At 37.5% G+C, this 14,513-nt stretch overlaps 1 long non-coding RNA gene across 1 annotated transcript; it reads left to right on the plus strand.

The window, feature by feature from the left end:
• The first annotated feature begins 1,643 nt into the window (after positions 1 to 1,643).
• Positions 1,644 to 5,655, plus strand: LOC116006369. Its single transcript, XR_004095123.1, has 3 exons — positions 1,644 to 1,823; positions 3,378 to 3,540; positions 5,394 to 5,655. It is a non-coding gene; the product is annotated as an uncharacterized LOC116006369 (long non-coding RNA).
• Positions 5,656 to 14,513: the final 8,858 nt, after the last annotated feature.

The raw sequence follows: 14,513 nt of genomic DNA on the forward strand, positions 1-14,513 counted from the left end.
ATATCCCTTCGTTAATTATTCTTTCCCTAATCCTGAGTTGGTTAGAACATCAAGATTACAATCCCCCTAATCTGGCCCATACCTTTACCATATAGTTTTCACCCTAATCAATTGATTTCTTTTACATCATTTAGTCTTTGTTGCTTGGATTTTATTAATTCATATACTTTAGTGCCTGGTAATTCACACAGTTTCGTGCCATAACACCAATCCTCAGCGGAACGACATTACACCCTTTTTACACTCATCATTTGTGCTCATCACTTTGTCATGTACATCTCCAATCACTTGATCAGCGGGATGACTTCTCAGCCATCTTAGATCGGGTTGTGGCTCTTCAGTTGACTCCTCGGTTGTTGGTTGGGATGTGGGTTGATCATCCGTGATCTGGATTGGATCAATTGAGTCAGGAACATTCTTCTTTGTGGTTTCTTCATCATCTGATTCTGACTAGAGTTCTGTTACGTCTCGAACTATCGGCTGCTTCCCATCGAGAAGTAAGTCTGATCTCTCGATCGTTTCCGGCTGAACTTCCTCATAACTTTCAGCTGCTTCTATTGACTTTGATGGTTGATTAGCTGATGCTTCATCATCAAAAGAGACATGTATAGATTCCTCAACCACCAATCTCCGCTTGTTGAAGACTCTAAATGTTTTACTTGTCGATGAGTATCCCAGAAATACTCCATCGTCTGCCTTTTCGTCAAAGGCTCTTAGCTGAGTCTTTCCGGTGTTGTGGAAATAGCATTTGCATCCGAATGTGTGAAAGTAGCTTACATTCGGTTTCCTCCCATTCCACAACTCATATGGAGTCTTTCCAACTCCTTTCACGATCAATGACCGATTTTGGGTATAGCACGCTGTGTTGACTGCTTCTGCCCAAAATCGTTATGATATGTTGGCTTGTGAGAGCATGGTCCTTGCTGCTTCCTTGAGAGTTCTGTTCCTCCTATCAGCAACCCCATTCTGTTGAGGTGTTCGAGCAGCTGACAACTGATGATGAATCCCGTTCTTGGTGCAGTAGGTCTCGATCACTTGGTTAACGAACTCTCCACCTTGATCTGATCGAATCTTGAGTATCGAGACATCCTTTTCGACTTGAACCTGCTTCAAAAGGTTTGGTAGGGCAACTTTTGTCTCGCTTTTCTTGGTTAAGAACCACTACAAGAAAAATCGCGAATTGCGACGGAAAATTGCGATGGATACTATTCTGTCGCCATTTAGCGATCGATATTGCGACCGAATATATTCCGTTGCCATTTTACGACGGAAAAGGCAACGGAATTAAATCCCGTCGCGAATCTTGGCGCAAAGAGAAATTAAACCCGCAAAATATTGGCGGCAAAATATTCACGACCGAATTTGCGACGAAATTAAGTTACGTCGCCCAATTTGCGATGGAAAAGGCAACCGATTTTTTTCCGTCGCGAAATTGCAACGGAAATGGCGAGGGAATTTTTATGCGTCGTGAAAGGAAATTATTTTTATGTATTGACTAAAGATTGCGACGGAATTAACAACAGAATTTCTTCCGTCGCAATATTTTTTTTTAATTTTATTTTATTCTACTTAAACGGTGTCGTTAAATCAAATTAAATTGAAAATCCTAGGATAAGAGCTTAGACGCAGCCTAAGATACGTAACTCGTGGACGTCGTTGCAGAGGTTTTGGATCTCCGTCGTCGTCGTTATCGCAGCAGAGCTCCGTCGCCGTCGCCATCGCAGCAGAGCTCTGTCGCCGTCACCATTGCAGCAGAGCTCCGTTGCCGTCGCCATCGCAGCAGATCGAACTCCTCCGTCTGTGACTGCTAAATCCTTCACTCGGTATGTGATAATTCCTTCACCTGGTATGTTATAGTTCATTAATAATTCCTTCATATGTGATTGATATTTCCTTCGTCTGTGATAATTCCTTCGTATGTGATAATTATACTGGTTCAATATACTGGTTTCATCTCTGTTATACTGGTTTAGTAAATTATATATACTGGTTCCATATAGTGCTAGCTAGTTTCTTATATTGGTTCCATCTTTAATTTATAGTAAATTATATATATTTTGAGATTACATAATATTGGTTCCATCTTTGCATTAGAGCTTACATATAGCTTACAAATTATATATATTTTGAGATTATATACTGGTTCCATCTTTGCATTAGAGCTTTTAAAATTTGTTACTTTCTTGGAATTTGGAGGATTTTAAAAAAATTTCTGTAGTTTAACACTTATGTATTGTATTCAATTATGGGTCATGCTCATTAGATTAAGGTTCCAATATCCTACAAACTACCTTGTGATGTACTTCTGATGCTGGTCAGTAAATGAGTGATTTGTGAGGTTTGTTAAGCTTCAATGTCCTTAGAAGTGGATTTGGTGCTACAATGTTTTAAGATTTTGATTGCACAGTTTAGAGGAGAGTATTTTCGATGCAGTGCCTCATTCCCGTTTTGATGCATTTGTATTTCAGATCCAGCTTTGATGGGTTTCACCTCATTTTCTTTCAACATATATTTTTTCAAAACTTTATTCCTTTGGAAACAGATAGATAGATAGTGCATCTTTATAGACAAATATCATTATTTCTATCAATTATATAGCAATCATCTCTACTTCTAGCTTCTTTATAGAATAGATCATTTTCATGCAGTTGGCACATCTAGAGATTCTGAAGCATCCAAACTGGCCAAGTCTCTATTTGCATCACTGCTGCAACAGAACCCAAAAAAGGTTGTAACCTTCGAAGGAAAGAATGATGTTTTTAAGTCAGAAAATCATTTTAACTTCCACGAGCATGGAAGAATACATGGACAATTTCAAGATTTACTTAAAGCTTTTAGCTGTCAAAACCATTATAAGTTTAATAAAGTGTAATAAGAATGGTTAGGGAAGTGATGGAGGGCAGGAAAGATGAGTTCTTATAGAGGTTAGAAAAAATGGCAAATATGGCTAAGCAAAGTGTTATAGAATGTGGTGATTCATACCAAGATATGAAACGTTTAATCAACGACATTAGGCGGATGAGAATTTGAATATCGCATGTTTAACCTTTAATTTGAATATCAATCGAAATTTCTTTCCAATATAATGAACAATAGCCCACATTGTATTTAAGTAATATGATTGTTTTTATATAGAGTATTTTTCTTTGGTGTTTTCTAGTTTTCTCTTACTCTCGGCCATGTTTATATGTAAAAGATTTGTGTATTTAAAACATCTAGTTCTCTAGTTGGCTTATGTGGCCGGTCATTCAAATAGTAGTGTGTCTTTATCTCCATTATCATGTGAAACACAGTAGTGTGTCTTTCCTGATTCCATTTTCCTTTTATTATACTTTACTTTAAAAATCTTGATAATATATGTGAATGTAAATATATAGGCATCTATAAATGAGTAATATGGATAGAAGTTGGATGTATCAAAGACTAACTCAGCGCGGTGATCTTAATCAAGATTTATGGCAATGGTGATGGGCTTACTATCTACTTGCGTCTTTGGACAATCGAATACCGCATCTCTACCGATGAGACCGAACTAATCAGGTATAACCCTTTCGTTCCTCTTGTGTTGCACTATATTGACTGCAGAATTGGATAGCAGTTATAGTTAGTTATTCAAAATTTTTTCTCAAAATCAAGTAACATGAATACATGATGACACTGCTTTTATCCTCTACTTTGGGTTCCCTTTAGGAAACAATTTGATCTTGAGGTGAGTGCACATATTTGTGGCTTATTGTTGTTGTTGTTGTATATCGTTATATTGGGTGGGAACTGGGGGGTTGGGGGAGTGCATGACTGATAGAAAAGTTTATGAAGAATGAGAAGGAAAACCAAACAAAATCATTTTGTTTATCTTGTATGATGCTATAGGAAACTCTTGATTGAAGCACCTTTAAATTACAAATTCTATGCCTCAAATTGACAACTCTCACTTATATGTAGGGGTGAGCAAACGGTCGGTCGGTTACATAACCGACCGAAAAACCGAAAAACCGATGACAAATTTTGACCACCATAACCGACCGAAACCGACCAAAGTAAATGCTATAACCGGCCGAAAACCGATCATCGGTTTCGGTCAGTTATATCAGTTAACCGAAAAACCGAACAATTTTACTAGTTAACAATTTAATCATACAATGATGCAAACCCAGTAACAGAGTTTGGAATTTTACAAACTTGAAACTCAAATATTAATTTTCTCAAGGTCTCAAACACAGTACGTAACTCCATTAGTTATTTTTTTAAAAAAATTACATAAAATATTAATGAAGAATTAAAGAAAATTTTAAAAATTCCAAACACAATAACACACAGACTCCAAAATTAATTTTGAAACACTAACAGTAGACTCCACGATACAATTTGGTAAGAAATATGTAGAAATTTAAATTCGCAACAATTACAACATATAATGTAGGAAATCCCTTTTAATTTTAATTATGTAAAAAATGAAATTTACTTTGAGCCTTGGAGACTTGGAGTTGCAGTGAGTCGGTGAATCAGTGAAGCAGAGCTGCAGTCTACAGAGGGCTGATTGGCTGAACTCTGAAGGGCGAAGCTGAGGTGAGGTCTGACCGTTTGAGGATGTGAGGACTGAGGAGCGACTAGCGAGGGAGGAGGCCGGAGGGCGTGACCGCATGAGGTAGCGAGGGTGGAGGCCGGAAGGTGTGAAGGAGCGACTGCATGTCTGCCTGACCGGAGTGTCGTTGAGGGCGGAAGGCGTTAGGCATAGAAGCGGTGAGAGACGAGGGAAAAGTGAATAATCATTGTGGTTGTGGAGTGGAGAACATAACCTGAGAGCCGGAGAAGGGAATAATGGATTAGGAATTAGGGATTTAGGGATTTACTAGCAGTAGCTGTGGTTTGGGCATTTGTTTTTTATATTGGGCTTCTAGTCATTTGGGCTATTAATATTTGGTAGAATGCATGGGTGAACAGCAGAGTGGCAGATCATGGTTATATATATGTGTGTAAGTCGGTTATCGGTCACCGACCGAAACCGAAACACCAAAACCGCAAAATAACCGAAACATCGAAAAACCGATTTTTTTAAATATTAATAACCGAAACCGACCGATAACCGACTTTTTCGGTCGGTTCGGTTATCGGTTATCGGGCGGTTAACCGATATTTTGCTCACCCCTACTTATATGTATTGGTATATGTGGTATTGGTATATGTGGTGCCTAGATTAAGCAGTCCTCTGGGGTGGAGGGTACTGGCATGAATATCAAATTGGAATCATTATGAAAGGTAATTAAATACTTAATATAATGCCCATTGAGATCACTGTCATATTTTTTTAACGCAGTAGCCCTTTTGGAATCTGTTCCTTGTTAGATTTTTTTTTTTTTTTACACAATTTCAATTTTGATTTTGTCAAATACCAGGAAAACATGGACTTGCTTGAAAAGATTGAATCTTTGAAACAAGAGCTTGGATCAGTAAAGTTGAAATGCAGCATGAAACAATCCAAGGGAGTTTTTGCTATTGAGGGAACACCTAAGTAAGCTGCTTAAGGAATTTACAGTACTTTTATGTTTCCAGTAAAGGAATTGTAAAGGGCAAGAAATATTATACGATTCACTTACGTTGAGTTGTTCTGTTATATTTTTAAAGGAGCAATGCCTTATTGAATTGTTAGAGTTCTTAGTTCTTTGAGAGTTCATGACCACCAAATTCTAATATGATCAGGGTGCATTTACTAACTATGAAAATGAAAAATGGAGAATTAGAAATGAAAACTGCCTTGAATTTTTACTAAGGTGGCTAGTCTAAATGATTTTAGTTTTATATTAATATTTGAAAACATTTATTATTATTTAAAATATTAATTTTATATAAATTTAAAAAATATTCAAAAATGGCGACGGAATCGCGACAGAAATATAAATTTCGCGACGGAATATTTATTACAACAAATGCGACCGAAAACAATTCCGTCGTTTTTTTTGCAACGCGATTTGCGACGGAAAAAAATATGGCGACGGAATATTCGTTTCGAATATGGCGACAGAATTAGCATCGGAATAATTTCCGTTGCGAAAATCGCGACGGAAGTAGTTCCGTTGCGAAAATTGCGATGGAATATTCCGTCGCGAAAGTTTGCGACGGAATTATTCCGTCGTCTATCAAAATACGACAAGGCGATAGACGACGGAATAAATTCCGTTGCGAATGGGCAAAATTCCGTCGCAAAACTAGATTCGCGACGGAATTTTGCCCCATTCGCGACGGAAAAATTCCGTCGCGATTCGCGAATTTTCTTGTAGTGAACACGGTCCAGGTGAATCTTGTGTAGTCATCTACTACCACAAGAGTATACTTCCTTCCTCTCATGCTGGGTGGATCCACCGGGCCAAATAAGTCCATATGAAGGAGACTTAATGGTCTAGTGGATGTTGTCTCGGCTTTGTTTTTTAAAGAGGATTTGATCTGTTTGCAACGTTGACATGCCTCACAAATCTTCTCCTTTCGAAACGTAACTTTGGGCAGTCCTTCCACAAGGTTCCTCTTAGTAAGCTTGTTGATGGTTTTGAAGTTCAGGTGGCTGAGCTTACTATGCCAATCCCAGCATAAGTCCTCTTTGCTCCTTGCTAGCATACATAGGGATGGTTTGGCATATCTCCAATCCACTATGTACATGTTTCCTTTCCTTGCTGCTTCCAGGACGACTTCGAGAGATTCCTCTTGTATGATCTGGCACTTGCTTTTGGTGAAGATAACTTTGTACCCCTTGTCACAGAATCGGCTCGTGCTAAGGAGGTTGAACTTGAATCCTTCAACGTATGATACCTCCTTGATTACCAATTTATTCTGATGAATCTCACTAACAGCCTTCGTGCGTCCTTTCTTCTCGTTGTCTCCAAATGTCACCAAGGGACCTTCGATAGGATGGATGTTCTCTAGTAATGTTAGATTTCCCGTCATATGTCTCGAACATCCACTGTCAATGAACCATACGTCCCTAGTGTCCTGCATGCAAATCAAGCAGATTTAGGTACCCAAACTTTGGGTCCTTGTAGGTTAGTAAGTTTAGGCATCCATTTATACCTTGGGCCCATTATTCCAGGCCTAGGTGTAATGTAGCCATTATACGATTGATAATCATAAGGAATGCTAGCAAAGACTCTGGGCCTCTTAGGTGCATAAATCAACTTAGGTTGAGGCTTGACCTCGAACTTACGCAGCATGCCCTTCATGGCCTGTTTGGTCACGTGGTACCGTTGAAACTGAGGTTTATTCCACAGTTCATATTCTTGTGACCAATCCTCATCAGATGGGTAGTGTCTGCCTTCCTCCATTCGTGAGTTCCTAATTCTATGGATCTCAGACCTTCCATATTTGCCTTGAGGCGCATTATATGGAATGTAGCTTCTCTTGTACTCGGAATGGCCTTGCGAGAGATAGCTAGGTGATCTCTCGATATTGTTAACCCGGCCATTCTTCGTAACTTTCCTATACTTTCCATTGCTGGAGTATAGGGACGGTTTGTGAATAGCTACTCTGGTCTTTCCTGTTGGTCCTTTATGACCCATATTCGGTTTGGGTTAAGATCCTCCATTACTTGAAGTTCCCAAACCGTTGGTCTGCTTATCTCTCGAGAGACAATTCTGACGGAAGCCTAGTCCGGTTCTATCACTTGTAGGTCTATGATCATTAACCATTTTCTCCATAGCTTTGGAGGAATTAGTATATGATGCAATAACCTCTCTAAGATTAAGCTCTCTAGTCTCTCGAGCTTTGCACTCTTCCTTAAGTTGGATTATTTCAGCTTCTAAATTGATTACTTTGAGATTTAGCTCTGAATTCTCTTTCGAGACATTCTTAAGCATTTCTCTTTCAGCAATTAGTTTGTTCTCCTCCAGGACTTTAGCAGGAGTGCTATTAGCGATGTTGAGGTCCCTCCTGAGTAATTCCATGGTCTCGAAGGGATCCTCATCGCTTCTAAAAGAAGAACATTGAGAAGTAGAGATAGAGCAGCGAGATGTAGAAGTGGAGGTTACCTCATTGTTAATAGCCATTAAGCATTGATCCTCCTCTTCTGTAGTGTATAAACAGATGAGTCCCTTCTCATCCTCTAAGCTGCTGCTGCTCTCGCTAGAGCTTGATGTTTCAGACTCCTCGATTGTCTTCTCAAGTTCCTCAGCCACAAGCGCCTTCCTGCGCGAATGTGTCTTTGATGAACTTTTGAAGCCTCCTTGTGTTGGCTTCTCCCTGGATTCCTCTTTCCTCCTGGAATCCTTTCCTTCTTGGCCTTGATATTTGCTTACCGGTGGGTAAGGACATTCGGCCTTGAAATGCCCCGGTCTCCTGCAGTTGTAGCATAGACCTTGGTTTTCTTCCTTCGTCCTTCTGGATGGATATCTTTCATTTTTCCTTCTTGAGGAGGAAGGTGAACTTGTATTGCTCTCCGGTGTCTTCTTCATGAACTTCCTGAATTTTCTCATAAAGAGAGCAAATTGTTCGTCAGATAAAAGATTTGTGGGATTAGGATCTGACCTTGAGGATGTGGATGGTTGATCAGCAACTAGAGCCACATTTCGTCTGTCCACCACGTCCTCATCTCTCGGGAACATCTCAAATTCGAAGGCTTTGAGATCTCTAAATAGTTGGTCGGTTGTGGTGTTCTTCAGATCCCTCTGATCGCGCATTGTGATCACCTTCATCTCCCACTCCTTGGTAAGGCCTCGTAAGACCTTCAGGTTCAGCTCCTTTTGTGGGATCTCCTTCTTGATATCACTAATCTCGGTTGACAACTTCATGAACCGAGATTCCATGCTGTCGATGCTCTCTCCTGGCTTCATCTTGAAGTCCTCGAACTTCTTCATCGCCACAGTGAGCTTGTTCTCCTTTTCATGTTCGTCACCTTCACCAATTAACATCCCATACCTCTTTTGCAGTGGTGCACTTTCTTACTCTTGGGAAGATGGTTTCGTCTATAGCTCTGAAGAGTATGTCCTTGGCAATGTTGTCAAGGTTGTTTCTCTTCCTATCATCACTTGTCCATTCTTCCTTAGGTTTTGGTACGTACTTTGGTGTGTCTTTGGTTTGCTCTGCAGCAGTGTTGATCATTAAGATCTTGACTGGTCCAGAAGTTATAACTTCGGCCATCTCATCATGGAGAGCTGATAGATAAGCGAGCATGCGTGTTTTCCAGTCGTCAAACCTGCTAAGATCAAAAAGAAGATGTCTCGACAGCATGCTGTCCATATTGAAAATTATCTCGTGCTTTGAAAACTTTTTAACGGATTTTTCAAAGAAGGATCTCTAGGCAATATAAACAAAGGTTTATATCGATAAGAGAACTGCTCTGATACCAATTGTTGGTCCCAAGGGGATGGGGTACAAGTCTAGAGGGGGGGGGGTGAATAGACTTGTATAAGATTTTGCAAATCTTTTTCGACCTCTCGTGTGTATTGGACTTAGGATGTTTAGGTCCGATACCTCACAAGGTGAAGACAAAGTTTTATGCGCAGCGGAAAAGTTATCCCCTTTTTAATTAGCACGAGTTTGAGTTAGTTCGAGAGGTATGGTTATATGCAGTGTAGTTCGAGAGTTAGATAGCGAGAGATAAAAGCAGAAAGTAAATGCGAGAGAGATTTTTAAGTGGTTCGGCCAACCCGCCTACGTCCACTCTTCTTCTAGAAACTCCCTAGAAGGATTGCACTAAAACTTCCCTTTTTAGTACAATATCGAGCGCTTGAGCTTTGATCACGAAGCCCGCCTCAAGCCTCAGGTTTTTCGCCCCGCTTTTTGTTACTCCACCTCTCGAGCACTTGAGCTTTGATCACCAAGCCCGCCTCAAGCCTCAGGATCTTCACAAGACAGCTCCCAGGTTACTCCGCCTCTTCTTGCCTTCTCCAAAGCAAGGTTGTTCCGGTTATCACAGGTTGAGTGTAATAATCTCCAATCTGACCAAAAGCTTTCGTTGGATAATCTTCCTTGTAGAGCAGCTTCGGTCACCTTCTAGATATGTAGTAGTTTCAGCTTTGTAACTCTCTCAAAACACTAAGATGTGTTTTCTCGCTGTTGTGAATATCAAGGATGATATTCCAGATTAAGCACTTGCACTTTGAACGTTTGAACTAGACACCTCTTATGATAGCTTGAATTTTTCGAACCTCTCTGAATTTGTGTCTTCACGTCCTTATATATGAGAGTTGAGGAATAATTCCGTTGGAGGGAAAATTATTCCGTTTGAAATCTGTCTCCCATGCCGATCATGGGACTTGCATATTTTTAGCATGTTTCATGGAGTGGTGGTCTTGTAACTTGAGCCTTTTGTCTTGTAGTGAATATCCCATAGTCCACTTTCTTGAGTCCATGCTCCACTTACTACTTTTAGCAAAAGTTACTCTTTTTATGTTCCCATTGATCCTCTTTTTAGGGAATAAGACCGACCTTGGATTGGTGCACTTTCTATCCGTTTGTTGTGGAGTTCTGACGTGGCATCCACTTCTGGTAGTTCCCATAATATTCTTTCTGCACCTCCTTAATATTTTATCTCCATGATATTCTTCTTCTCCAAACTTAGATTACTTTATCCATGCATGTTGACTGTCATTCAGTCCTTTGGAGAAGTACCAGTTCATCGAGACCAATGTTGATGTCTCGACTACTTGATGTCTTGATCCTACGTCTCGAACTTGATTGATGTCTCGAGAGATTCCATCTCTCGAACTCTGCTTATGTCTTGAGACTTAGCTGATGTCTCGCAGACCCTTATTCCTCCAGTGATGTCTCGTGCCTTCTTCTGATCTATCTATAGGCTTACAACACAAAACTTCTAAGATGTTCAAACAAGTTCACCTTAAGCTTAAATATTTTCCGAGTTGAGCTCAATTACCCGGTTGTATTTTCGCTCTTAGTTTACTTGTCGAACTTACAGGTATTTCCTATCTATCGAGACTTAGGGGATTGTGAATTATACTTGGTATCATCAAAACCTATTACAATAAGTTCCTAACACCAGTGTCTAGTTTTACTATCTATAAATGTTGTTGGCGGAATAGTTTTGGGGGACATACCATTATTTTAGATTTACATTCTCTCACTTCCAGACCAAGCTCTAAACTCTCTTCAATTGAGAGAGAAGATATTTCCTAGGGTTCAAGAGGAATTGACAACTCTTCTTCAATCTTGAAGTTCTTCTTATTTGATTGGATTATCTTGTGGATTGATTGTAAATTACTCTTAAGCTAAGTATAATTCCTGCATTTTTCTCTTTAATTTCATCATCCATTTCTATTGCTAAGCTCAAGTGTTGTTGCCTTTCAATCTAGACCATGCTTGGCTAGAATTGCTTTGAGAATTGGAATATATTCCCTTGTGATTGCGTATGAATTGATTGAGGTAGAATTGAGTATTTATTGATGCCTAAGAATCTTTGTTGGAAATTGAATTTGTAGAGGCTCTTGTAATATAGTGAATTTCTCCTGGAGATAGGATTAGAATGGAGTAGAAGGATTACATACACCTTCGAACCACTATAAATTCTTGTGTCTTTTATTACTTTACTTTATTTTGTTATTGAATTTGTGATCAACATGTACCACCCCCGATTTTCTAACATTTGAGCCTAATATAATATAGAGTCTAAAATATAGAAAAGAGAGCTAAACAATGGATTGCAAAACATAAGAGTTCATCACTAGTACTTCAGGGGTGTTACCGCTGTAGCTAATCATACAAGAATGACTACCCGGCTATACCAAAAAATTAATCATCACAAAATCATCCAAAACATAAGGGTTCACTGACCCCGATGTCCAAGCACCATTAAAACAAAGGAGTATCAAATACTACATAAATCTACATCAAGAGAATAAACAAAGGACATGATTAACACACTAGGAGCTAGAAAACAAAAAGGGGTACTGTACTACTCTAACTCTCACTAAGCGCGCTCAACGATCAATAATCTAGTCCTGAAAGGGGTTAATAAAACAAGTAGAAAACAAACTCGTTAGCATAAATATTATGTATAAACCACTCAACCCTGTAAAGTGTGTGTGTGTGTGTGTGTGTATATATATATATGTATGTATGTATGTATGTATGTATGCTTGGAAATAGGTAGTTTAGACAATTACATAACACGTCATATAACAAACACCACATAAGACCATAGAAGGTAAATTAAATAATTATAAAGTACAGGTTTAAGAAAATAGATAGATTTGACAACACCAAGTAACATATAACCCAAAGAGTCATAGAAGTATAATAAATAAATACTAAGGTATATGAAAAGATAGTTCAAATTTATATATATGTATACATACATACATATACATATGTATATGTATACATACATACATATACATATGTATATGTATACATACATACATATACATATGTATATGTATACATACATACATATACATATGTATACATACATACATATACATATGTATACATACATACATATACATATGTATACATACATACATATACATATGTATACATACATACATATACATATGTATACGTATACATATGTATACATATGTATACGTATACATATGTATACATATGTATATGTATACATATGTATACGTATACATATGTATACATATGTATACGTATACATATATGTATACATATATGTATACGTATACATATGTATACATATGTATATATATATATATATATATGTATATATATATATATATAGATTTGTAATCATATGAGACAACCTATNTGTATACATATGTATACGTATACATATGTATACATATGTATATATATATATATATATATGTATATATATATATATATAGATTTGTAATCATATGAGACAACCTATTTAGGTGAGAAATAAGAATTGTTTTGGATCGTCCATCTTTGAATTTTTGATGGCTANTATATATATATATATAGATTTGTAATCATATGAGACAACCTATTTAGGTGAGAAATAAGAATTGTTTTGGATCGTCCATCTTTGAATTTTTGATGGCTAAGATTATTCCTTTTGTTTTTTACTTTTCGAAAATTATTAATTAGTAAGGGTTTATATGTAATTTTGACCGCTTTTAATTTTGGTATGATATTCTATGGATATATTATGCGTGATTAGGTGATTTAATTTTGGTAGGACTGTATATTCTTCTTTGTCAATGATTGAAATTTTTTTTTTGTTCACTATTCAGACGTTTTCTTCCTTTTTCACGAAGCATAGAGGACATTAATGGAGGTATGTTTTCATCAAATGCTATTTTGTGTGAAGTTTTGTTTATTATGTTTATGGCGAGCCTTTTTTGTTTTGGTTTTCTAGTATAAATTGGTGATTTGTTTTTTAAAAAAATCTAGTTTCAATGTCGTGCCGTTTTTTCCCTTTTAATATTAGTGAATCTGTAATATTTCTTCACCTTTTATAAATCTTTGTTTGCGTCGGTGTGTGCATGTATGTATTGTAGTGTGTGCATGGCTATTTTGTAATCTAATTTTCTGTTAATTTGTGGGTCTATATTTCTTTTATATTGGTTTTCTGCTTTAGACTGGTAATTGGAATTCAGTGTTTTCAAATATCGTGGTTGTGGTTTTTTTTTCCTTTTTATATTAACTTCAGTGCATTCGGACATCATTGTATATGTTATCTATTTGTATGTGAGTGCACAGAGTGGTTTATTAAAGTGCACATACCAGCCAAGTGTGCAGTTATCATGTTTTATTATTGTTTTTCAGTGTCATTTTTTTTTGTTTTTCAGTGCACATATCAGGTGTCTCAATTGATCAGCTTTCACGAGTACCTTGAGCAGACCTAACGGCACGTGAGAATTTTGCATGTATTGGTGACGCGGTGTTGATTGATGCAAACTAAACGAACAGGTATGTGCATCTATTATTTATGGAGTGTGCATTTGTTCAATGATGTCAGTTTAGTACATCCATTTGTTTACCCTGTACGCATTGTGTTTATGTTTTCTTTTGTCATTATTGCGTGTAGGTACAATCTTGTGTTTGTCTCCTTTACTAGCATTGATAATCACAAGAAATCATTAACATTTGCTGCGGGGTTGATTTCTAGGGAAGATGTCAAGTCCTATGCGCATCATGATAGCCGTAATTGTCCTTTAGCGGCGTAGTATTTTCTTTTGGGAAAATGGCACTTTTTCCCCCTATGTTATGTGCATATAGCACTTTTTCCTCCCTGTGTTATTAAAGTGGTAATTTTTCCCCCTGAAATGTTAAATTGACATTGTTACCCTTAAAAATAATTATTTCATTTATTTTTCTTCTCCAACAAATTATTACTTATATGTATGGATGATCACGATTCGGTTTGAACCTAACCAAACACTGTAGCAATCATACCGAAATAGTATGGACGGTTTTGGTTACGATTCAAAACCGAAAAAATAAAATTAAATAATTGTTGAACTGTGAACCGGAACTTAACCACAGTCATATATAGTGAAAATGATCAAACACTTATTTTGATAAATCGGTACGGTTCGGTTCCAATTTCGATTTTGAACCGCCAATCAAAACTTATTTATTTA

Source organism: Ipomoea triloba, chromosome 15 (assembly GCF_003576645.1).
Source record: "Ipomoea triloba cultivar NCNSP0323 chromosome 15, ASM357664v1".
NCBI lineage: Eukaryota > Viridiplantae > Streptophyta > Magnoliopsida > Solanales > Convolvulaceae > Ipomoea > Ipomoea triloba.